The sequence below is a fragment of the Gobius niger genome (genome assembly GCF_951799975.1).
Source record: "Gobius niger genome assembly, chromosome: 18".
NCBI lineage: Eukaryota > Metazoa > Chordata > Actinopteri > Gobiiformes > Gobiidae > Gobius > Gobius niger.
In genome coordinates, this window is record NC_136869.1 from 15,226,485 (window position 1) to 15,251,866 (window position 25,382).

The following is a 25,382-nucleotide window of genomic DNA, read 5'->3' on the forward strand; positions in this document are numbered from 1 at the left end:
AGAAAAGTGAAAAAAGGGGCCAAAAAGGTGACAAAAATGTGACAAAAATGAGACAGAAAAAATGACAAAAAAGTGACAAAAATGCGGCAAAAAAGGAACAATTTTATGCCAAAAAAAATGACAAAAATGCAACAAAAAAGTGACAAATATAGATTTAAAAAAATGACAAAAATGCGACGAAAAACTCACAAAAATGTGACAAAAATGAAGCAAAAAAGAGATGAAAAAAAAGGTAAAAAAGATTGACTAGAATGTGGCAACAAAGCAAGGAAAAAGATCTGTTTAAGTCAGTTTTGTAGGTCTTAACTTTCAAATTAAATGTTTCTCTGGCATATAAGCTGTAACATTTTCGATTTGGGTAAAGCTGAACTGGTTATGGCGACTTTTTGAGGTCAAACCAGGAAAGCCTCATTGAGATTGAAGAAAGACTTGGCGATAATGGGAACCCTTTTGTACTTTTTCTTTGTTTGCTTTGTTGTTGTTGTTGTGAGTAAGTGTGTATAGTGCATTTTTTTGAGTACTTTTACAAGGATTATATGGCACAAGTACATGACAGAAGTTGCTCAGTTCTTTTTCGGCTCAGGGAACAACAGTGTAAAGTCAACTAGAAGGTCATAAATACGGCTGGCAAGGAAATATAATAATAATAGTGCTTTCTGAACAAGCTCAAGCTTCTCCTTGAAAAGAACATTAAAAGAACAGGTAAACAGAGGGTCACTATCGATACACCATTCATATTTTCTCAGACTAACATTATTTCTCCAAGGTCCACACAGCTTTGTGGTTATATTGATAAAAAAATATACTCCAAAACTTTCCCAAAGTCGGCTCAAAGATTTCGGTTTATTCGTCTTTTTGTGTTTAACGTTGCTGTAAATTACATCAACAGTCTGCGTCTTTGTCAGGTAAGTTACCGTTCTCTTGCTCGTTAATCATTAGTTTTTCCTGAATCCCCTTGGACTCACAAAGGCTCAGACGACTTTTTAAAAATCCCAGTCGGTCTGTTTGTGCCATTGTGCAGGAGGATGTAGATCATTATTTCAAGATTCATTAAAGAAATATACCGTCACACTACACAGTCAAACCCAGTTGTTTCCTCAGCAATACATTCAGTACACTCATCTCGCACTGACATTTAAAGAAGACATTTTACTTTATCAAATCTTAAAAACAGCGCAGCGAGAAAATTGATCCTTATATATATATATTTTTTGCAAATGTCAAAGTACGTACTACATGTAATGCTCATTACTTTCAAATGCGGTTTGGTCTGAAGTAGCATTTCACTATAATCACTCTCCAAATCCAAAACTCGCTGTCGTTTGGTGCAATAATGCGGTCTCCATTTTATCCCTATGGCGCTTTCAGAGACACTGCAGCCGTCAGCTGTGAGCTCCAGGTTTTGGAGGATAGATCGTGCAAAGTAAAAAGTCCCGCATTACGCTGATTGTTGGTGGCTGAATAGGGACGCTGGACCACTGACTGAGCTGGGCGAGAGAAACGAGGTCTGATTGCCCAGTGGGAGCACTTTTCTAAATGTCACACTTTTCTATGTGTGGATGCTTCGATTTTAATGTCTAGACATGGCTGAGTGCATTTAGAGCAACCACTGGACACACGGAAACATATGGCAGTATCATAGCATGCAGAGCGTGAACACAGTTTATGTTTGTGTCTTTTCATCCAGGCCGGTGTCAAAAAAGTAGTTGATTACTTGTTAAACTTTTAATACAATCCGTAAACCATAATGCATAAGAATAATAGCATGCATGGTGCCTAAAAGTGTAATAAGGAGACGTAATTGTGACCCTAGCCTTGCCCACAGTATAAAGACTATTAATTACCAGGGAACATTGTTCATGGTAACAATATGGTAGATACAAATAGTCCATGTCGCAATAGGGTTTAATACTTGGACATATTCCAGCTGTTTTCTACACAACTGAATCAATGCTGTGTTAAGAAGAGGTGGCTGTTTATTACTTGACAAATGTAAGTGAGAAAAACAGTTTGAAGCGGGGCTGAACGAAGTAAAAGTGAAGCCGAAGTATCTAAAGAGCTGCTTACTGTGCACTCCACACATCTCCATGAAGATTCACTGCTGATTAATTGTTGCTTTCAGCTAAGGCTCAAACAATCCAATCTGTGAAGTGGTGTGTGGGGAGTAGCGTTGGGTAATTTAGAAATACAAGAAGCTTTCTTGGCCTCCAACAGACAAAGGGGTAAACTCAGACAACACTTCCATTTCAAAGGGATTGTTTGACTGAACTGTATAATGCAGTGTGTTACGTGCATTTGCAGCAACAAACGTCTGCACTGAACTTGCACTTATTGTATTTTTTGGGCTGTAGGTTTTATTAGACAGGACAGCTCAGGGGGAGAGAGATTCGGCAAAATGAGGGAGTCAAACTCATGACGCTGAAGTTGGAACATTGTTCCATGTATGGCAGTCACTTAACCAGGCTTATGCCGGGTATTTAACCCATTATGCTGTGTTTGGGAAAGCATGTGTTAGTAAAAACCTGCAGATCCCACCTCTCCTCTAATATCTACAGAGTAACAAGTAAAGTAGGTTTAATCACACATTTGAGCTTCACATTCAACCAGTCCATCATCAGTACATGAACATACTCTGGTCCTAAAAGGTTCACCTTGAAGCACCTTGACTTCTATCTGTTTTTTCTTCTAAATAAACTGCGTGTCGTCTGCAGGAGACAGGTAGCAGACGTCACATGAGCGATGAGAAAATCAAAGTGGAAGACAGTTAATGAAACAGCGACCTTCAGGTCATGAGAGCGGCTCGAATGAGAGATTTATTATTGGGCTTTGGCATCTGTTAACCCAATCCGAAGGCCAAGCATCCTGCCTGGACCCCGCACATGCCTGTGCGCCTCTGATAGGCCATGCCTGACAATACTAACGGGGTCTCGCTCAGGGAAGCTGCCATACACTCATAAATGTATCACGTATGACCCATGACCTTTTTTACACCACAGCTTCTGAATTTCAATCAGCAAGCTCCACTGACTTCAATCATCCATCACAGCCTCTCCTTCTCTGCCCTTCCAGATAAATCAATACAATCAATTAGACAGATTGATACAGTGATTGATGGAATACAGAAGCATGAGCTATTTCAGGGGCTCATCCCTGAAGTGGATCATTTATGGACGTCTTGACTTAAGATCTGGTCACTTAAAACACCAAAAGTACGATCAATCTAAAACATACTGGGCAGCACAGTGGAAATGTTATAGAAACAAACATTAATTATATATATTCAAAAGACTCCCAAAGCTAAATACTCATTTACAAAATGTATTGACTTTATTGACTTAAATATTCATGTTCCTCAGCAAACAATAAACAACTGCTTGAGACTTTGTTTCAGATATATTTAAAGTACAACGTAGCTGTTCAGGGTTATACTGGAAGATTTAGATGAAAACACAGCAGTTTTTCTAAATCCCAAGGCGCCAATAATGAGATTGTATTTCATTACAATAATTTGATTGTGACTGGGCTGTAAAGTTATTAAAATGACAACAAACATAATGAAGTTTTAGGGAGAAGGTAGTCTTGACCACCTGCTTCAGTTTGGAAGAAGCTTTATTAAATGTTTTTCCTGCTTTATAACTTTCAAACGCATCAGCTTCAAAGTAACTGAGTTGGTCAGTGGTCATAATGTTTTGCTTGATTTGTGCTTTTGCAATAACGTCGTGGCACATGCTGTTCTACTGTGTTGAACTGCCCCCAGAAGTAAACACAAGCAGCTTGCAAATGCCAGCACAAATTCACTTGTCACATTGTGCTGGAAATGTGTTTACAATACTTCAAGTGCAGCAAAGGTAATTTGGTCTGGCAGCTAGACAGAAATGTTCATTACAAATTTGTTCCGGTAAAAATAAGCAAAAGCAAAACAAATGCCGCTCTTATTAGCACTGTTTGTCTGTGTGGTGCCAAATGCCATTTAGAGAAGGCAGAGTGGAAATGTCTGGAGATGTATCACTAATAACTAAGCAAATTGGAGATGATTATGGGACTTCTGTGACTGGGCTCCACCGAAATACAATTTAGAGTCAACATTAGACATCCACAAAGAGCGTACAAGCCGTCAGAGCACCAAAACTCGATTTCTCAGCGGCCTCGTTCCCTCTCCGCTCTCTCGGCAGTGACATTTAAATAAGCATCTGATTAATAATCCGGGCTAAAGTGGTTGATCAGGCTAATGAATAGGTGCCATTAATCACATGGGCGCAGCTGTGGGTTTGAGAGACAGACGGTGAAGCAGAGTGGAGAGGAACGAAGAAAGATTCAGAATTCAATTAGCCTCGAACGAGAAGATACTACAACAATAGCTTTGGAGAAGGTAATTACCACATGCTCCCAGTGTCACTCAGACTTTAAACCATGGGGAGACGATAAGAAGCTACCAATGAAGTGCCTTAGGTTTGATCTCTTTAGTTAAGGGATTGTATCGAATGCATTGCTCGCAATGATGGTGATCGTAAACGCCATCCATCTACTTTTTCTTCTTCTTATCCCGAGTCACAGAGGCAGCAATATCAGCAGAGATGCCCGAGCTTCCCTCATGCACGTATGGATTGTAAAAGTAATACGAAAAAAAGAAAGAAATTGTGGCCTGTATCTCACGATATGTAGGCTACATAACAGACGCTTCTCTGATCAGACGCCCGACCTGAAGTCGTACAAATGCAATGCATGAATCTGTGTGTTTTCTAATGAGAGTTTGCCGTGTCTTACTGAAATAAATGAATAAATATTTACATGTACAACATGTATAACAGTTCATGGCATAAGACATGCAACTGTTGGATAATTACTTAATTGTTGGTTAATACTTTGCTTAGAACATAAATACTTCACCAGAGGAGACTTGAATGCTGTAGCTTCGAAGCTAAAGGCTAACGCTAATGGTAAAATAGCACGAAAACCTGAACAAATATTCATGAAACACATTTGGGTTGACGTTTTATTCAAATTTCCAATTTAAGTTAAAAGATGGACCAAAAGTAGGGTGACCAGATGTCCCAGGTTACCCAGGACAGTCCCAAATTTGAGTCCTTTGTTCCACGTCCCAATAGATTTCTCCAAAACCATTGATTTGTCCCAGTTTTGCTCAGTCTCCGTCCCAGTTGTCCCGGTTTCTGGCCAATACAGTCCCCAAAGAAACAAATTTCACTTGAAAATGAATGTTTTTGGTCGATGTGAGCATCAATTACCAAGAATGAAAAAACAATTAAAAAAAAAAAATCTAAATTCTCCTCAATGTGAATCAGTGCATCTCATGAGACATTTAAAGTGTCACCATTCAGTGTGGGAAAAGACGTGCAAGATTCCCGAATTGTGTCCCAGTTTTTAAGTTGGAAAATCTGGTCACCCTAACCAAAAGTTGCCTTTACACTGGCCAACAGGGAGTTAGCCAAAAACACGCCATGTACAGAACCAATGGCACAAAAATGCGAGTCGTCCCCCCCCCCCTACAAATGAAATGTGGCAACTCATGGGGTTTTCCAATTACCAATTGAAATTGAAGTGACCCTGGTTGGATTCCTGATTGCTACATTGCATACCAACATTACTTTAAACCGTAATCCAAAAGGAACAAATTACCAAAGCACTGATGGCTGTTGTTTGGATTGTTTGGATCTGCTGATGTTATGGCTGCGCAGTCCTGAGGGTCAGAGATTTGGAGCCCTTGTTTACTTCAGTGTCACCAGCCCCAGCAGCAGCCACACATCAATAAGCGTGCTAAGAACTGCCCCGCACTAGTCACAGAGGAACTCTACAGCAACAACACAATAGGACTTACATTACAATGCGTTGCCCTTGACCTGCATTTACTGCACCACGCACTGTACAAGGCAGTGACACTCTCCAAGGCTTTGTCCACGCTACAATGCCTTGAAATAATATACAAAAGAAAAGCAATAGTGCAAGTGTCGACGTCGAGTCAGTCTTGCACCTAATTGGCCGGACCCGCATTGAACCAGTTCCCATGAAGGTGTCGAGTCATGAAAAATATAAAAAGGTGGAATTGTGTGACGGACATTTTGAGCAGCGGATGCATTACAAAACCCGTGTGATCTCTGCCCTTGTGAACGAACCACAGCTCCATCTGATACATTATTGATCGCCATAAGGAAATAGCTATAAAGAAGCTCTCAAAGCCATCGGGATAGGGTGTCTTATTCAAGGACGTGTGCTTTTAAAATGCAGCCTCTGTGCCCATAGAAGAAAAACAGACGCAGCGCCGGTAGTTTCGAAATTTACAGATACATAGACTATTTTTTTTTAGATCAGTGGTTTCTCAACTGGTGTCTCAGGATCCAAATGTCGGTCGATGAACCATTTTCAAGTTCGTAACAGATCACAGATTCAAAAACTGCACAGTGATTTATGATTTGGAATACATTTTTGTGTCGGCTTGTCACAATGGGGTGACTTTGGGTCCTGATTCCACACAGGTCGAGAGCCACAGCTTTAGATCAAGCTCGAGATACTCTTTGTTTTGTGTCACGCTGTACAACTGGGGCATCCTGTCAAGAGCGCTGATTGACCGCGGCGCTGGTACTCCAGATTTTGAGATTTGGAACACCTACTGTAGAGGACACTCACCAAGACAAGTGAAGAAAACGGATAGCCAGTCGAAAACCATTGGGCCCGTGCAAGTGCCAGGCATAACTATTGTGTCGGGAAGAAATAACATAAAGGCTGACATCCTGATCATCACAAGTTTATGGATTGCAAGAATGTTTCTGAAAATATCATAAACATGCCAGGTTTAAACATTCAAACTGAACTCTTTGCTTGTCTAGATTACAGCTGCATTTCTTACAGAGCAGTCCCGTGTCCCGAGGCGTCGCAGGTGTTTCCATCTGGGTGACATCTCCCCGTGACAGACACCACCACAGCTTCCTTTTGGGCACCCATGCAATAAATCAGTCCTGCTCCTCCACTCAACCACTCATTACCGAGCCCCGGATCCAAAATGCAAACACCGAGATGCCTTGACGTGGCGGGGGGACTATGTGACTGATCCACAAACGGTGCGTCGTCCCTCCTCCCCCCCTAAAGAAAAGGTAATTTGCCAGCCTGATTGCTTTCTGGAGATAGCGTTTCATTTCACTGTCATGGAATTATGAGAGACTACTGTTTCAATTTTCACGCCGCGCTGCATCTGCTCTCGCGCCCGGGGGAACGAGGGGCGCGCGGTGAGTTTGCTTTGCCAATATCAGCCTGCGATTTGACCTGTCGGGGCTGATGAACTGCGCAGGCAAATCCGCAACAGGAGAAAAAGGAAAGGTAAACAGAGCAAAAAAATGAACGCAAGAAGAATAAAATAGTGCTGAGTGCAGCCGCGACCTCTCCACAAGTGTCGAGGACTGTCTGAGTGCAGTTCAGAAACAGGAGAAGCCCTTGCTATTCTTGTTTTCAGAGATCAAAGTAACTATTTAAGCAAGTCTTTTCAAGGGCGTGAAGAAAATAACCATCAAGCCCAAATTTACAATCATTATAAGAAATCATTCAGTAATCAAGGGTTTAGGTGGATTAATATTTGTTTTCTGGTACACCACATTTTGTCTTGCACGGCAAATAAATAAATAAATAAATAAAAAATCGACTCATTAATGCTTTCCAATCAGCTGTGACCTAACATAGTAATGTGTCAATATCATAATAATTGATTTCAAAAATGGAGAGGTAGTAAAATGCCGTATAGTTTAAGAATGGTTAGGACTTTTTGGTAGCATTTGCAGCCAGTTCAGTGTAAAATTTGGGCGGTAAACGGGCAGAAAATAACAAAGCAGCATCTAATTTGTCCCTGCAGTTCTCACAGCTGCAGTGCACATTAGGACATGGAGTCTCCAGAGGACGAGGTCATTAGATACAAGGGAGAGCGAGAGAGAGAAAGAGCAAAATTACTAACGGACATAATGGTCCCCTTAAAGCATGTGATTACACCAGAAACTACAACAGATAGTTACAGTTAACCAAATACATTTGGTCTTTCATTGAAGCATTAACTACACTGACTGAACCAATTGATTTACCGTCTGTCTTAAGGGCCTATCTCACCGGCCTGGAGACTAGTTGGAGACTCGAGTTCCCGCTGGTCACGGCGATGTCTCCGAGATGTCCTATGGAGATAAGCCGAGTCTTGGTTAAAGGAACAGATTCAATTTCAGCGGTAACCATATGGAGAGTTGAAAAAGTCTACATGTGGTCTTCGTATGGTCTCCAAGAGGTCTCCACATGGTCTCTGAGAGGTCTACGCATGGTCTCAAGCTCAAGTTGTGTCGCGAATACTGTTTGTTGTCCTCAACCTGTGAGACGTTTCTGTGACGTCCCTGCAATGTCTCCGAGACCTGTCAGATACGAAGGAGATCTCAAAGAGACTCCATACGACTCTTTGAGACTCCTTGGTAGCCGACAGGTCTCTGAGACATTGCAGGGACGTCACAGAAACGTCTCACAGGTTGAGGACAATAAATAGTGTTCGCAACATTGCCACAGCTGTTTGAGGCCGCATAGACTTTCTTGGAGACCATGCAGAGACTCAGATGAAATCAAACCTGTTCATTTTCACTGAGGCTACCTGGAGACTCGCCTTAACTCCATCCGAGTTGCGGAGACATTGCAGAAACTGCCGGTCACGGCAGTCTCCGCAACATCTCCTCAACTCTCTCCGGTGTGATAGGCCCTTTAATCACATTTAGAAATTTAACACTCTAGCTGTCAAAAAACATAGACACAAATATCTATCGTGCCTCTTGTGCCTGTCTGATTTAAGAGAGTAAATGAGTGAATGAAAAGTGCTTGAGTGCCCAGTAATCAATCAATAACCATTTTGAAGTCATGGGCTTATATTTCTGGGAAAGATACATAAAGATAATGAATGATATAAACGATCAAATTAACTTAAGCTCTTTTTTGTGTTAATAAAGTTGTGGTGTATTAAAGCGTCCTTAGCTCATGGCAGCCTCATTTCAAACAAAACCATATTTCTTCGGTTTACTTCCCACTTGATGTAAAACTTTCTACCTCATCTACAACAGTGCAATTATACCTATCAAAAGTGCTTGGCTTGTGGCTAATAACCCCCACAGCCTTTGCCATGAGGCATGTCAACAAGTTGCTCTTTCCTCTGGTCTCCACGGCGACTGCTGCAGCTCTCCCGGCACACGTCGCCCGCGGCTCTGCCTCTGAAGTGCGGGCTATAGGTACCGGGCCAAGTGTGTGTGTTTTAGAGGAACACTCAGTGCAAATCATGTCAAGCACAAACTATAGATCAGGGGTCTCCAACTGCGCTCAGCCAAAAGCTATGGTTTGAGGATATTCTTGGGTAACTATGGGACTCGGGTGGAGCACACACTGAACAGTTGGTGGCCAAGATATTTCAACACAAAGAAAGAAAATGCATTATTATTATGGTACTTTATTAAATTAATCAACATTTTTGCAGACTGTGTTCAACTTGTTTATGGTTCGGGTGCGCAGAGGAGAAATAGCATCTACAAATATGGCGTGACGCTTGTGAGTTGTCTTGCCAAGACTAATAAAATTCTTCACACTTTTATAGAAATGTAGAAAGCAGAGCAGGTTGGAGATCTCTGCTGTGCATCGACCCCTGTCTCCTCACTTTAACACGACAAACAGGTTTAATAGAATGAATCAGAATAAATGCCCGACTGCCCATATTCGACTTTTTCACTGGGATAGCCCCTTGACAGATGCCCGCAGGGCACACAAGGTGAGTGTGGACTTCATTTATCCCATTTAGGTGAAACTGAACTACATAATGTTCAGTGCAATGACTTACATCACTACAGCTTCATAAAGCAGAAAGTAGTTTTGATCAGTATAAATTGGATTTGCTTGGATTCATTTCTCTTTCCCAATCGTAAGCTCATGAAAGTTATATACAACACTCGGGTTCACTTCAGTTCAGGATCCAATGCCTAACACACCATCGAGTCAGACTTTCCAACATACCATGTGTGAAATGACAAAACTGGGATTTACCCTAACATTTACTGCAACTGAATTCTAATTTGTTGTAATATACTAGTGTTGTCACAGTACTAAAATGTAACACTTCACTAATAAAACATTTCATACTTGTACTCCGCAGTATATTTGATTTTATGATGCTTTTTGAAGGTATTTGGTAATAATGTCAAACACATCTTTATCAATATCTTTGTTTTACACGTTAGCTTACATATAAATAACAAAATATCCAGTAGTCTCCCTTCCTGATCTTCCAAGTGAGCTACCATAAGCCCCTCCCACTCCCTCCCCTTGCTCCCCTTTGCTTCGCAGCTGTTTCAATAAAGAGAAAAGGACAAGAAAAAAGTGCCGGTGTACTTGTTTTTTCATCAGTGGTGAGTGTTTTTACTTCGCGATGGGAGGATTTGGCTTAGCAAGAGGTCGCGGGGTGAGGAAAGCACTTCCTGGATACGTAGGAACCCCGGAGGAGCTTTCTGGGAGAAGTCGATGCGACGCTAAGGCTAGCCACTGGTGATGAGTCAAAGATTTCTCAAAGATGTGCAAGTGGCCTGAAACACAATACCAGGTATGTACGAGAACAACATTGTATCGAGGTAAATAGCTCTTCAAAGTAGATTTTCTCTTAAACATGGGTGTTAAATTGAGAGAAAGGAAAGTGTAAGGGTAGCTAGAGTCATTTGGCTTTATGTTCAGTGAAAGTTTCCGTATATGATAGTTTGTTTGTGCTACAAATGTTTTAACTATAAAATAAGGCAGGGTTTGCAAACAAAAAACATTATGTATTTCAACCATGCCTGTTTCTAGAAGATTCACTCGTTGAAAATTGCTTTGCGAAGGTTGGATGCAAGTAAATCAATAAAAGAGAGACGTATCTACCAGCTCTCTGTGTGTTACTTCAATTTCAGTTCATGTAGCCCGACATCAGAAACAGCAAAGCAGCATGGGAAGACAAATTGAGCAAACCTATAGGTCGACCCAATACGCAGCAGGTGAGCACACTTGGCTTTAGCAAACTGTGAATCACACCGATAAATGGACAGAGAACAGCGGGTTTGTATTTGAACAGATACAGTATGTCTTTAAAGGATACTGCTGTGATGTGGACTTCTCTTATTGCCTCAACAGGAAGCCACTAATCAATAAAACAACATCCGTTCAGCAGGATTTTTTGCTGTTCAGACATAATGAAGTAGTTTCAGGACCAAAATGAAAAATCCACAACGGAACAATAGATAATGCTGCACTGAGGAAAAAAAAGTGACCCTGAACATTGCAACCATTGTAACTGTTTAATTAACCACACACAATTTCAACAAGAAAATCCAAAGAAAATTGAATGAGGACATCAGATAAAAGAACACAGTGTTGTCAGTAAAGTATCCAACATTGATGAAAAGTGAAAATTAAAACCTATAATTTTGTAAAATTATAGGCCATTCTGAATCATTTCGGTCCAATGCAGGCAATTTAATCGAAATTGCAATCTCTCAGCTTTGGTCAAACTCAATTATTGTCAGGGCTTAGCAATTGTCAGGTCTGCAGCCTCTGCGGTAAGAGCGCCCACTTTGGAGTAAAATTGTTTTTGTTATTGTTGTTGTTGTGTGTATGTGTCCAATGGCATTGGATTGGAAAGCTCTTTTCTTTTGGATTACGATTTATATTAAAGGTTTGATGGTTCACCAAACACTGTGTCACTTTGTGAAGACTACCTAAAATGCAGTAACTCCCTTTCCAAACACAAACTCACACACATTGCCTACATTTCTGTGAAAGCTGCTTAAAATCCATCCGTTCCTCCCCCCCCCCCCCCCCCCCCCCCCCTTAGTCTCGATGACATACAGCTATATGTGGAAGAGGACAGGCGTGACAAACTGAGAAAGTGATGAGGCTCCTATGCCAGCACATGACTGATTGCTGATGTGTTTCTGTGATAAATATGGGCTTCTCCAACACTGTGGTCAATGTTACAGATTGGACTGTACATCGACGCATGTGTGGGGCATTGTCATTCATATGTGGCATAGGCCATGTCTGCAGGCATTAGTATTCATATCCAATTCTGTGGCTGCATGCGGACATTCAGGATTTGCATATACGGGCATGGCTTTAACCAGATGTCTCTTTTTGTTTGTCATTGTTGATGGCGCTGATACATTTCCATATGGACAGTCACCGTGTTATTCTGACAGGTTTTATATAGGCACCGCTGAGGACAGGCCTCCAAATATCAGCCAAAATGAACTCCAACTTTTCCTACACGGGATATGCAAATGTTCAGCGCCAGCTCAGTTTTTTTTGTTGCAGATTTGCGATACAATACAGACTGACAGAGTGTGATTTGCGGTTGTGGGGAAATGCTTCAGTTTACGAGCCAAGGAATAAAGCACAAGAAACATGGAAGCCGATCTGACAAGAAGTTTAACTGAGCAACCGAGGATAATAATTCCAAGCTGTGACATCGGGTATAGACCTCCCACCAGAATAGTCGGTAATAATCTGACAAACAAACAGTCTCACGAACCGCGGATGTCAAGACTCCGTGTTGTGCCGTTCAAGCTACGCCTCACTGATTAATCTTTGAAACATGCAAACTGCACACAAACCAGGGCAGTTTAGGCGTGGGACAAGAGCACTTACCACTCAGGCACTCTCACACCTATTAATACGTATTTAAATGGTTTTGATACCTTAGCATCCAGCCTTGAGAGATCCCATGAGAACACTGGGCAAGATTATGACCGACCACTTAGCGAACCCACAACCTCCTTAGAGTCAGGAACACTTGCCATTGTGCAGTCCCCATAACCCATCACTTTCCCTTAGGAGGAATAGCGGATGTTTACGATATCTAAACAGCGCACTAAAGGAAACGCACATATGAAACCAGCAGAACTCGGATCAGTCGCGCGCAGAGGTTTCCTTGTACAGCGGCGATAGCATTCAGCCAGCGATTAATCATCCTGCTGCCTTATACCGTACAAAGCCAAGTACCAGCAGCTTCCGCCATTGTCCCCTTCTTGTGATACTCTTTGATACCGGGAGCCGAGCGGTCGGGATGAATCTATAATCAGTCAGCGCCAAAGGGAACTGTGCGAGAGACTGCCCTTGAGGCCTAATCTATATGTGTCCCCAGTGCTTAGAGTGGCCATGAAACAGAGCATGAGCTGAGACGGCGCTCAACGCTTAAAGAGTCAGGGGAGAGGTGCCGGCCGCGGACAAATGTGAGACAATGTCTACCACATGGGCGGGACAATTAAAAAAGTTGCATTGGTCGAATACAATTTCAAATTTACTGTTCAAAAATAATGTCATGTCTTTTTGTTTTCTCTCACAGCGTCAAATTAAAAGCCATCCTGTGCAGCAGATTCCATTTCGATCAGTGTTTTATCAGTTTTCTGGCTAGCACGGCATTGTTCTTTAGGCTGTATACAATAACTACAGTGATACGGCAGCCACACGACTTCGTAATGCACGCTAAGGGACACTTTATTGCCTCCGGAGGGGAATAAGCATCTGAAAATGCTGCAAATTCAATGCCGCAAAATGAACCTATTTTGGATTAGGTGACAAACTCTCCGAATTTCAGCACAGGTACAACAAAAGGCACAAAAAAGCCTTTGATGCCAATAAAAAGTTCAGTTTGAAAGCTGTATATTGCAACTGTAGAAACCCAGCAAAAATATCAGAGAGTTATGCACTCCTCCTGTATCCCTTCTGAATATCCGTGATGAACACTCTTCAACTTTACATCAATCGGCGGAACAGCATCATTTGTTTCTCATTCAGTGAAGTAATTGGCCGACTTTAATCTGGAAAGCTCTTAATAAGACGCCTTGCCATTATCATCATCCCGGCAGTTATGGTATGTGCTCGCTTTTATGGCTTTGCCCTCTATTAGCTCTCACAGTGCATGTCTAACATTACTCCACTGAACCGTCCGACTCAGGGAGAGGGAGACTCAGTTTGTATTCAACACCATACACCCCACATACCAAGGGTGAGCGTGTTGACAGGCCTCTTCCACTGTACATGTTGTAAGACCTTGTGCTGTTTTGGAAATGTAGTACATATTTGCTTGTTGCCCTGTGGGGTCGATGTACCTGATGCTATCTGTGTTACAGAGAGTTCCCCATTTCACTGGGTGATTGGTTTAATCCGCCTGTCAGCCACTCAGAGCATGGCTGAGGCTGACCAGGAGGAGTGGAGGAGTGGGTAGGTGAAAGGAGATGTGTCTAGATTGAGATTAGGTGGAGCATTTCTGTGCAGCGTTGTCACATTGTCCCCATCTCTGCGAAAGGGTCACTCCATTTTGACAGGTTTCCATCATCTGTCCCTCGAAAACATTTTCATCCCTCCTCAAATATCACTCAATCGTTTCGATAGCATGAATAAAAACATCAATCATTATCACATGCTTTAAAAACTATTTTAAAAAATCCTTAATGATTACATTGTGCTAAGGAAAACCACTGTGCTTGAGCTTATAGTGTTTGGTGTATAGGAGGCACAGTCTACAGTATGGTCTATCATTTAGCCCTTATATTAAATATGCTGAGTGGGTCATTGTCAGGTTGTAGGTCAGCAGCTTTGAATGGTTTGCACGGACAAACAAAGACACCAGGCCAGAGGTCTAGATCATTCTGACACGCCACACACCTCATGAATATGTAACATGTCCACTGTGTCAAGACCCCAGTTCCCAATAAGCAGGGATGTCCATGTCAAATAGCAGCCATTAAATACGGTGTTTCTGTCACTGAATGCCTGTATGTACCAGTGTTTCACAAACGGTGGGCACTGTCAGGAATGTACAGTTATAGGCGAGAGAACCCAGCATCAGATTTTGGGTAATAAGACAATGTCAAATATAAACATCACCACTATTGCAAACGCAGTCATCTGGATCACTTCTCTAGAATTGGCTCAGGTTATTCATTCCCAGCTTTTAAACTGCTCTCTCTGTGATTGGTGTACATTGTTTGAACTTCAACTTCAAACCTCTTACAACAAGAATGTTGTAAATTGGGAGCATCCACCGAACAAGCAGCACTTCCAAGCAATGTGGATTATATTGCTCTAAAGTATATTTCATTACAGATGTCCATAACAAAGCTGACACTGCGACCTTTTATAGAAATGGCGTGCCTCTACTCGTAGTCTGTGACTCAAGCATATGCTGTTTATACTGGCAGCCGGTTAAAATGATTTCATTATGGCTCGTAGCAAAGTAATGGTAATTAAGTTGTTTGTACTTGGCTGGCCCATTATGAACCACTGAAGCTCTTTATGCACTAACTGTGCACTTTTATGGCGTTTCTCTTTGCTGCGCGCACATTAAGTCAGCAGTTTCTGTACAGTAGGTCAGACAGTGTCCTCAGAATTTCAATGTACATTTGCAACATGGAGTTTTGTTGGATCAGATACATTGCTGCTGAATATTTAAAGGCCTGTGCATGAATATTTTTCAGATTATTATAATCAATGATTAAAATGAAACTTGGCATCACAGAAAAGAAAACGTTTTTGTGGGATTTTGCAACAGAAACCAAATGAGATTTTTTTAGCACAATGGACAATGGCATTACCATATATACTTCTGCTACAGCAACTTACTTCTACTATACTTACCACTACTACTCACACTTTAAAAGCGACAACACCTATGACTCCATCCTTATTTTGAAATGTTGAAGCTTGGGAAGAGAAACGACTTCTTTCTTCTTTTCATTCTTTTCACTGTCAAATATAGTGAAGTAGCCCATAGTTCTTAAGTTTGATGAAAACAAACCCTGCTCACATGTGGTCAGACCTCCGCAGAGATGCCCTGAACTGACAGTGGAAGTTAAAAGCGTTCCTAACCTCGTCCTCCACGGAGGGAAACACACTTCATCATCCCAAACAGAGGCTACGCTAACGTCCACCTGCTCCTGCTGCAGTCCTGCTTTAGCCCTGTCCCTCTGAGAAACAAACTGGTCTAAAAATGTGAGTTTTATTGATTCTGTACCGTTGCATGAACTGCTCGCCCAAAAAGTTGTACAATGTAGAGCAAAGCTGAGTTGACCAGGTTGACCAAAGTCTAAGATTACCCAGCTCCTGACCAAAGATATTAGGACTTGACAGTAAAGAAGACCAGATCCAAAGTGGGTCAAACTCAGCTCTAAACATGAGGGCTAAAGTCCAGTAAGTAGGACAAAACTTGCCTGGCTCTGCCATACTATTCCCTGTCCATTCCACGCAGGGAAGTTAGTCTGGTACCGGAGCAATTGGAGCAGTGGAATTGCTCCAATCAGCAAATACTGGACGTGACGACAGCTGTAGTCCAATTCACAAAATATGAATGGAATATAAAACTGAAGAGAGTGCGGAGGCAAAATCCTCGACTACTTCATCCATGATTAGTTTTGGCTGATAACTTCTGCACGTGTCACTGTTGATAGAACTACAACATAGCGGCGCAGCGAGTGACGTAACCTTGTCAATTCCCTGTGATGGTCGTGATTGGTTCAGCCTCAGCCGGCAATCAGTCAATGTGTATGACCAGACCCACCTTCTTTCACGCAGAAAAAACGTGGGTGTGGTTTACCAGGATGGGACAAAACCAAAACCAGCTCTAAGCAGGACAAACTACAGTCTATAACTCAGACTGTTTTGGACTCGCCTTGCACACAAACGAACACCTTGTGAAATATTTCATTATCACCCAGACTGCAGTATTCTAAGACCAAATCAACACTTAACCTGGTAGAAAACACCTAAATGCACTATATTAAGTACCACCAGTACCGCAATTTGAGAACCACTGGGTTAAACTAAGCCTGAACCATTTCTAAACCAGGACAAAATCAGGACTGCACCTTCTCTTAACCATTGACCCAAAATCTAAGACAATCCAACAGCTAGATCTTACACAAACCAGGACTAAAGTACAACTAAAACCCCTATGAACCACCCAGGAGCTGCCCCACAGTTTGAGAACCACTGCCCTGAATCAGTCTGTCACTTTAAGAGCTAAGGCCTAGTTGGCAGTGGGACTCGCGCCTGCCACAAGCACAATAAGAAGGCACCAGGACGCGGGCCAAGCACCCCCACTCAGCACTCGCACTTGTAAGGGTCTAAGCGGGGGTGGGAGCTACATAGATTTTCAACATGCCTGCCAGAATTCAGCATAAATAAACAAAAAGTACAATACACAATTTCCCCCACGCTGCTCGAGTGATACTCCGCACACCCGCTACACCCGGTTCGTTTATCCTCAAACGTAGATGATTTTCCTTTGTTTTTTGGTATGTACTTTTGATGGGTGCCAATAGCCGAGCCCGCTTGTGCATGACAGCGCCGCGATGCCAGATGAGGAGATTACTGATGGTTAAGCTGCTCCGACTGTGGGGACTGAGAGCAAATCACTGCACAGGTCACAGTTCACTTGTTAGAAAACAAGCAGGCCCTGTGGGGACAACATCCACTGGACTGGCCCAAAAGAACATATTGGCACTCGGACCAGACATGGACTATACAAGTGCAGCAGATGTACGTGGGGGTTGTATCCGACCTCGAACTTAGTGTAATGATGTCCGTATGTCTGAAGGCTGAAAATGTGTTTCGGTTGAGCCAACTGTCCCTTTATGGGTCAAAAATATGAGTATGAGCTTCTTCTGTAATGAATCCCACTGTCTTTGTGCCATTAGTGAGATCTTGGAAGAGTTACATTTGTATGTAAAGTGATCTCAGTTTAAGGCTTTTTTGTTCCATGTTTTCAGAGTATTGCAGATGAGAAAAAGAGACATGGAGCAGAGATACTAGGCCTGTCATGAAAACAAATTGACGTTCGATATATTGAGGCAGGAAAGTATCACGATAAACGATATTATTCACTCTAACGATACTGGATACTGTCAACACTCAGGCATAAAAATGACAGTAAACCAGCAGCATGTCCGAACACCAGCAGCTTCCCACAGCTGCGCCGGAACTAGACAGAGGATGGATCTTTATTGTCATTGATCACGGATAATATGTATGAATGTATAATAATGTGCATTTTTAACATAAAACTAGTGACTTTCGGTAATGTTAACAATGTTTGGCATTGGTAGCCATCTAAAAGAAATATTTTAATGATCGCCTTTTGTTACTTGCTCTGTACTAGACATCGTACATACAACGATTGTAGTCGTGCTTCATTTCTGTTCTTTATATGAACATTTCAAACAATCCTTTGCAGGTTTGGTCTGTGTTAAAATAGCCGCTTTGAAGTGTACCGGTGTAACAGGCCAAATTAAACCCCGGGTATAGATTGGCCTCGGCCAAACTATACCCGGGGTATATTATGGCCATGGCCAAACTTTACCCGGGGGTATAAAATAGCCTAGGCAAGACTATACCCCTCTGGGCCAGAATATACCCCTCTAACTTTTCACAATCTGAACAGATGTTTATTTGGTTTATTTGGTAGGGACAGTGCGTGTTAATGATCAAACCACACCGGATTGTAGCCTGGGGCTCAAAGTGTTTTTTGAAAAAAATACCGGGTTCTCTTTTGCCAATGAGGCAAATCAAAATATGATGCTGCTAATTGTTTGATTGATAATGCAATTACAATCGGATAAACGGGTACGTTGTGTATGTGTGCATGATATGTTACTAGGTTCCTTGTACTGTGTACTTTGTAATATGTTCCTTTGTACTATTGTGATATGCGCATTTTTATTGTAATGATTTCAGGGGTGGGCGCTCATAAGTTTTTGCTTCAGCCCACTCCTTTTGAGCCGAATGTTAACTGCTCAAATAAACAAACAAAATAAATGAATTGTACCAAATACAATGATACACCTATAGTGCTCTCAAAAGTATACACATTCTTTACCCCATTCATCCCAATAAAATAATCAGTGATCATAAGTATAACTTAGTACACCTTAAGTTAAATAAGAATTAGAAACACAGCTTGTCTGTGCAGGCTTTCAGTCGTATACAAGATGCGAGAACAGGAACTAATAACTGTCATCGAAGATAGAAACACAACTATTTCTGCACTAGGTTGTCTTGTCTGACAAAGTTTGCTGTGGCAGCTGTTTGTGAATCATTTATACACATATGCAGCATTTACATTTATTACATGGGTCATCCTGATTGTAAAATGGCTGATAAACCTCTCCCTATCCAACCCCTGTCACAGATGCCCTTAAGCTGAACCTCTATCACAGAGTTAGTTATAATGTCTGTCAACTTTGGTACTTTCTGCTATCTGTTCATTTAATTCTCCACATTCGTCACGGCCAAAATATGTCATTAAATATCTGGCTTTATGTTTATCGTGCTAATGCATTTTATGTATCTCATTATAATACTCATTACCGGACGTGCAGCGAGCTGTCCTCAGGGCGAAACGGAATAAATGTCTTTTGCAATGTCAGTAATGTCTGAACTTTCTGCAATAGCCAGGACACTGTAGTGCCTCTCATTCTCTAACTGCCACTTGCAGACTAACTTTGGGTAAAAGAAAAATAAGTTTAGGGTTGAGTAACTGAAGCTCCTCTGTCGCTGAACTACACCTGCTGAATTTGAGTCCAGGTCTCACCACTTCAACTGTAACTAGGAAGAGGTTCAATATAGTTTTGACCTTCTTTGCAAGTCTGCGCATTCCTAACCATCCCTGACAACTGAAAGTCTTTTCACCGCAGCATCCAGATGGCACTTTTTCTTAAAGCTTCTCTAAAGCAGCAATGGACTTGGGTGAGGTGATGGCTTGTGCTGGAGGTGCGCTCCCGTGAATGTGTGCTGATGAGGAATGGCTATCTGCAGCAGAAGAAGGTAAAGAGTTAGGGGGAAGGGCAGGGAGTGTGAGAGAGAGAGAGAGAGAGAGAGAGAGAGAGAGAGAGAGAGAGAGAGAGAGAGAGAGAGAGAGAGAGAGAGAGAGAGAGAGAGGCCACCAGCCAAGTGGTTTAGTAGCATCCTGGGAGAAAGTGCATCTGTCTCAGCAAAACACGCACAGGCAATCAATAACCTTACAGTTCGCAGTGTGCAGGTTGTGTGCGTGGACATGTGGGGCACTGCAGAGGTTTTTGGCGTTTGAATGCACCAAATGTGGAACCGCTTTTCTTTTTTTTGTTCTATACTCTTATAAGATGTAAGTATTTCATGTGAGCTTCTTCTTACCATACACAGAAAGAATACTGCCAATGGGATTTTTTTTTAAATTTACAATAGAGGATGGGATTAACGGGAAGGGAAGCCACAAATGCACAAAGTTCCCATAGTTGCTGGAATAGATTAGCCATTCACAATCCCAAACGAGAAGAAAACTAAGACTCTGAATCAGTGATGAATGTTTGCATAGTAATCAAACCAATTTGGATATAGTATGACTCACTGTATGGGCTTACAATCGATACACTTTCCATAATATTTGTAATTACCGCTTTCACAATCAATGATATTCATACCCGTAATTTCACTAAGTAGAGTAAGAAATCTATTACCATTAGAGGCCAGTCGTATTTGAAGTTCACTTATCAAAATTGCTTCCTACAATATGATCCATGACGGCAATTCAAAGTAATTAGCTTTATGCAAATTCAAGATTCTGCTGCCTGTGATATACACAATTTGACCTGAATTTCTATATTAAAAACTAGGTCGGCATAATTTATCTTAATGAAAACAAAATCACACATTTATCTATCTAAATGGGTGCAATTACCAAATACCAAAGACGGCAATGATTTTTTTTTTTAAGTACAATATCTTTAGACCTTTACAAACATGTTCTAAATACATGTGATCCTTAAATGAGTGTTATATTAACTTCACAATTCAATCTTCTCAAATGTCAATGCTCGTGGATGTATTTATAATGTGTATAGAGCTGCATTTGGATCATAGGTTTTATGTCATGATATATTCTTTTACAATAGCGTTTTTTGTTTTTATTCTTTTTAAAGCAGTGCTAAGTAACTCGTGCCCCTAGAGGCCATAAGCGCCACTGCAGGTGTCGTAGAATGTTTTCTTTTACTCATTAATTGTCCGTGAAAAAATAAAAAATAAACAGAAAATTTACTTATTAGAGCTTTTTTTACCATGTACAACTCTCATCAAACACTGTGCTGTGCTTCGACCCACTCACGCTTCTTTGAGTAATCTTTGGATCGTTATAAAATGCAATCACAGCAGCGTATCGGTGGCTACCAAAAAGCTCCTCTTGAGAACCTATTATCCAGGAAATGCTTCCCTCACCTCTCGATCTCATTCTGAGCTCAATCCTTTTATTGTGAAGTGAAAACACTCGTCATAGCTTCACTACAGCCACATGAGTAGCTCGGACCTTTAGCTGCACAGCAAAGGGGAGCAAGAGGAGGGAGTGGGGGGTGGTGGTAGGGGCTTACAGGGAGATTTGCATGAAAATCAAGTGAATCTACTGGATAGTTTCTTTCCACTGTTTTAGGTCAACATTGCCTTTTCCAACAGAGTGTAAGATAGTGAAAAAGATTATTACCCATTATTACCCAATACCTGCAAAAAGTATAATACCCCCTCTTTAAAATAATGCATGTGCTAGACAATAACTGTATGTAGTGATACGCAGTTCTAACAAATAGACTTTTAAAACATGAATTGCAAATCAAATAGCAATAGCAATACAATAATAAAAAACATACTTTTCATAAATCAAGCAAAAACGACACTATTTTGTTCATGTATGAGAGCAGAATGAGTGGTACAGTATAGCTGACACAACACAACGTGAAGCATTACAGTAAGGTGCAGATACACTGTATGGGGATAGTATAGACACAGAGCATTTATTTCGATGGTCCAAGTCTTTGAAGTCTAATAAAAATGGAGGAAAGACTGGGCTCCCGGTGAGAATAGCCCCTTTGGTCAGAGTCGGGTAATCAAAGGCCCGAGTGTTTCTGGATGCATGTCGTAGAGAATTAAGACTTCTGCAGGAGAACTCCAACCACACACCACTTCCCTTTCATCTACTTTATAATCAATGTTATAAAGTATGTTAGGTTACAGCAAAGCTTTCTGGGAAAGGCAATGGAAGGAAGAGACGGTGGTGGTTGAGTCGAGTCGTGGTTTGAAGTTCAAGTCATGCTCAAGCGCTCAGTGTTTGAGATTCTTTCAAGCTTGGATTACATTTTGGGAAAGTGCCAAAACAGAGTCCGAAATGAAGTTTAGATAAGACAGAGTGAGATTAAAAACACATATATATATATACAGTGTACGCAAGATTTCCATTGATTTTACCTTATAAGTATAGCAGTTCAAAGAAATGGACGAGAAAGTTATGAAATCACTTTTGACACTTTCAGAACATAAATATAGCATGTGCACGCATTGTTTTGCAGAATATTTATTTTACACAAAGTAGCTCAAGTGGAGTCTGGACTCTGCGCCCCTAAAACAATGACCACGTCCCGGTGTGATCGCTTTCATTCTCTCAAAGCCCTCTCAAACACGCCACTCACAGACGCACTGACATCCGAGATTAGCCCTGCGTCAGACTACGTGTCCTCACAATGCAAACATTTCCGTCCACCAATTTAATCAATTTGGGCCTCTCCCTGCTCCATTCTGTGATGGATGTCCAGAGTGGTTGGCAGAGGAGCGCAGATTAGGCTTTGATGTCCGAGCCCAGACTGTTAGAGTATTCAGGTTGACTTTGATAAACCCCATTATAGTGTGGCCCTCTCCCTCTCATCCTCAGAGGGAAGCACTGGGGCAAAAACACAAGGTTGTCCAGACACTGCGTTAAAAAAAAGAAAGAAAAAAAAAAAGACAGGGAAGTGAGGCTATCAGGAAAAGGTGACACGTTCGGAAGGTGATGTAGGAAGAAAGTAAGTGGTGGACACGCTATTACAGTGGGACATTTAAACACATACTCCAACTATTTTATGCCACGGTAATGTGTCTTTATCGATATCTTTATCAAAAAGGTTATGTATGCCCTTTTTTTCAGACTCAGCCCCTAACATCATCTTCAAAAAGCAGATTGCTTTTACAATACCTCCTGCACATCTCCTTCATGTGGATGTTTTGGACGTTTGTACAGCTTTGTCAAACAGTGAAATGAATCAATTTGGACTGATATAAAAATACATGGAATATGTATGTAGGTTTTTTCTCCACCAATTGCTGCGTGCACAATATAGGCCAACGGTTTTGAAAATACATTTACTTTACAACAATGAAATAAATCGGTTGCTCCAGATTTGTCACCAACAGGTTCTTAAGGCGTAATCTGTACAGTAGTTTAAGTGTTGGACATTGGTCAGGACGCTTAGTTAGCATCAGTGTTGGGGGTAACGTATTACAAAAATATATTACTTTTTTCAGTAACTAAGTAAGGGATAATGTATAGAACGCTGGTCATTATCGGGAAAATAAGCACCGACAGGGCGAACCGGACCCCGACGCGAAGCGGAGGGGTCTTGTTTCGCCCTGAAGGTGCTTATTTTCCCCAACTGAACACACACAACATAAACTTCGTACGCTTTTATGAAGGTCGAAAGGTTTATTTAATGACTTCCGCGACAAATAGTTCCCAAAAGTTTGCGCGTTGCTAGGCAACGTTTTGCTAGGCTAGAAGCAGCAAGGCTAGTAGCTAGCCTAGCTACTTAGTTGAAGGCGCAGTTGGAGAGGAGGAATGGTGGTGAATCTCTAGGTAAGTTGAAAGTCAGACTCACGCTAACTTCACGAGCAATTCCCCCAACTTCTCTCGCAGTGACGGGGACAGAGATAGTGTCCGCTACCACGTACGCGCGGAGTGATATGAAAGCACGAACTCCGTTGCCATTGGCAGCGGTCATTATTTTTCTCAGAGGTCCTTTATCAGAAAATAATGACCGGTAGAACGTTGGGAAATCCCATTCAAATCAACGGAGCTTCTACTTACGTTGTGAAGAGCCGTATAATAAGGAGAATATAACATATTACTGAAACAAAATATGGGAATATATTAATCATTACAATTCAAGTAACTTGAGTTAGAAGTGCATTTAAATGTATGGACAAAACAACGCCCCCAAATAAAATGCAGCACCAAACCAAGTTGGACACTGGTGTAGAAGATCTGCAGTTGCACGTAGTTAATGTCATCAAACAAAACACGAGAGGATGGGAATAATGAAGGAAATCTTTGACTGTACATTATTACTATTTTCAGTTTATAGTTTGCCAAAAGTAACTCAGAAGTAACTTAAAGTAACTCAGCTATGTTTTTGAAACAGTAATATGTAGTACAGGCATCTTACATTTTTAAAGTTGTAACTAAAATAAATTACAATTTTAAAGTAACTTGCCCAAGACTGATTAGCACCAATGATCACACAGTATACCAGTCCAGTACAGGAGGGGTTTCACTTGTAATGGTACAAACCATTTTTATCATAAAAGACTGCTTTCAACTTTATCTAAAACAAACCTCTGTTATTCAATATCTGTTCTACTTGCCGCCAAACAAACGTCATTAGAGCTGATCAAGCTTCTTGAGAGCCGAGGTGAAACGTCCTGAGTCCAGATTCTACAATGAGAAGACTCCTAACACTTAGACCTCACACAAAACATTCATACAAAACCAATACAAACTACACAAAACACAACGGGACCACCCGGTGCTTAATCCACTTGACCGCTGAGTTGTGGGTAAAAGAAACTTAAAAAAAAATGGAAAAGTAGCATAATTTTCTTGATCTATCTGACACATGCCAAATCTGCATTGCTCTGTCATTTGAAACGAGCTTACTATCGAGCTTTGCATCCATACTAAAAACCCTGTACTGCGTGCGTACCCGTGCCTTTTTGCATCTCATCAAAAGTCCGCACCATGGCTGAAGCCGAGACTAATGATAAAATAAGAATGATTGATTCCGGAAGATGTGCAGCGGAGGTCGCCGCTCTACATGCAACGCCTCATTCACCACTTGCCACTATCTAAATTGAAAAGAGTATTTATACCAACTTCAGGGATCACAAGTTAATGGAAGACGTCATGCATCAATGGAGCTACATAAAAATGTCAGTCGAGGAAAAAAAAAAATAAAATGGGCCGAGATAAGTACATCCTTTTAAAAGATTTTTAATTTCCTCAAATTGGCTTTTTGTGTGTGCGCTCGAGGTCTTGCGTGTGCGCGGATGGGGTTTGGAGGAACATCACTGAGAGACTGTTAATCAGACATCAGGCGGTTAATGATGGGTATTGTATTGTGCAAAGAGAGAAAGGTCAAGATTGTTGTAGGTAATGAAACAGCGCGCTTTCGTTCATGGGGTAATCATGTCAGGCTGCTTTATATACACATTCTTTTGTTTTGCCTTTGAAACATGCTATTCTCTCATGAAGAACACAC

The 25,382-nt window shown here is 41.4% G+C and overlaps 1 protein-coding gene across 6 annotated transcripts in view; it reads right to left on the bottom strand.

Moving 5' to 3' along the window:
* neto1l (neuropilin (NRP) and tolloid (TLL)-like 1, like) overlaps positions 1-25,382 on the bottom strand; it is a 70,851-nt gene that overhangs the window by 21,808 nt on the left and 23,661 nt on the right. The window lies entirely within an intron of this gene.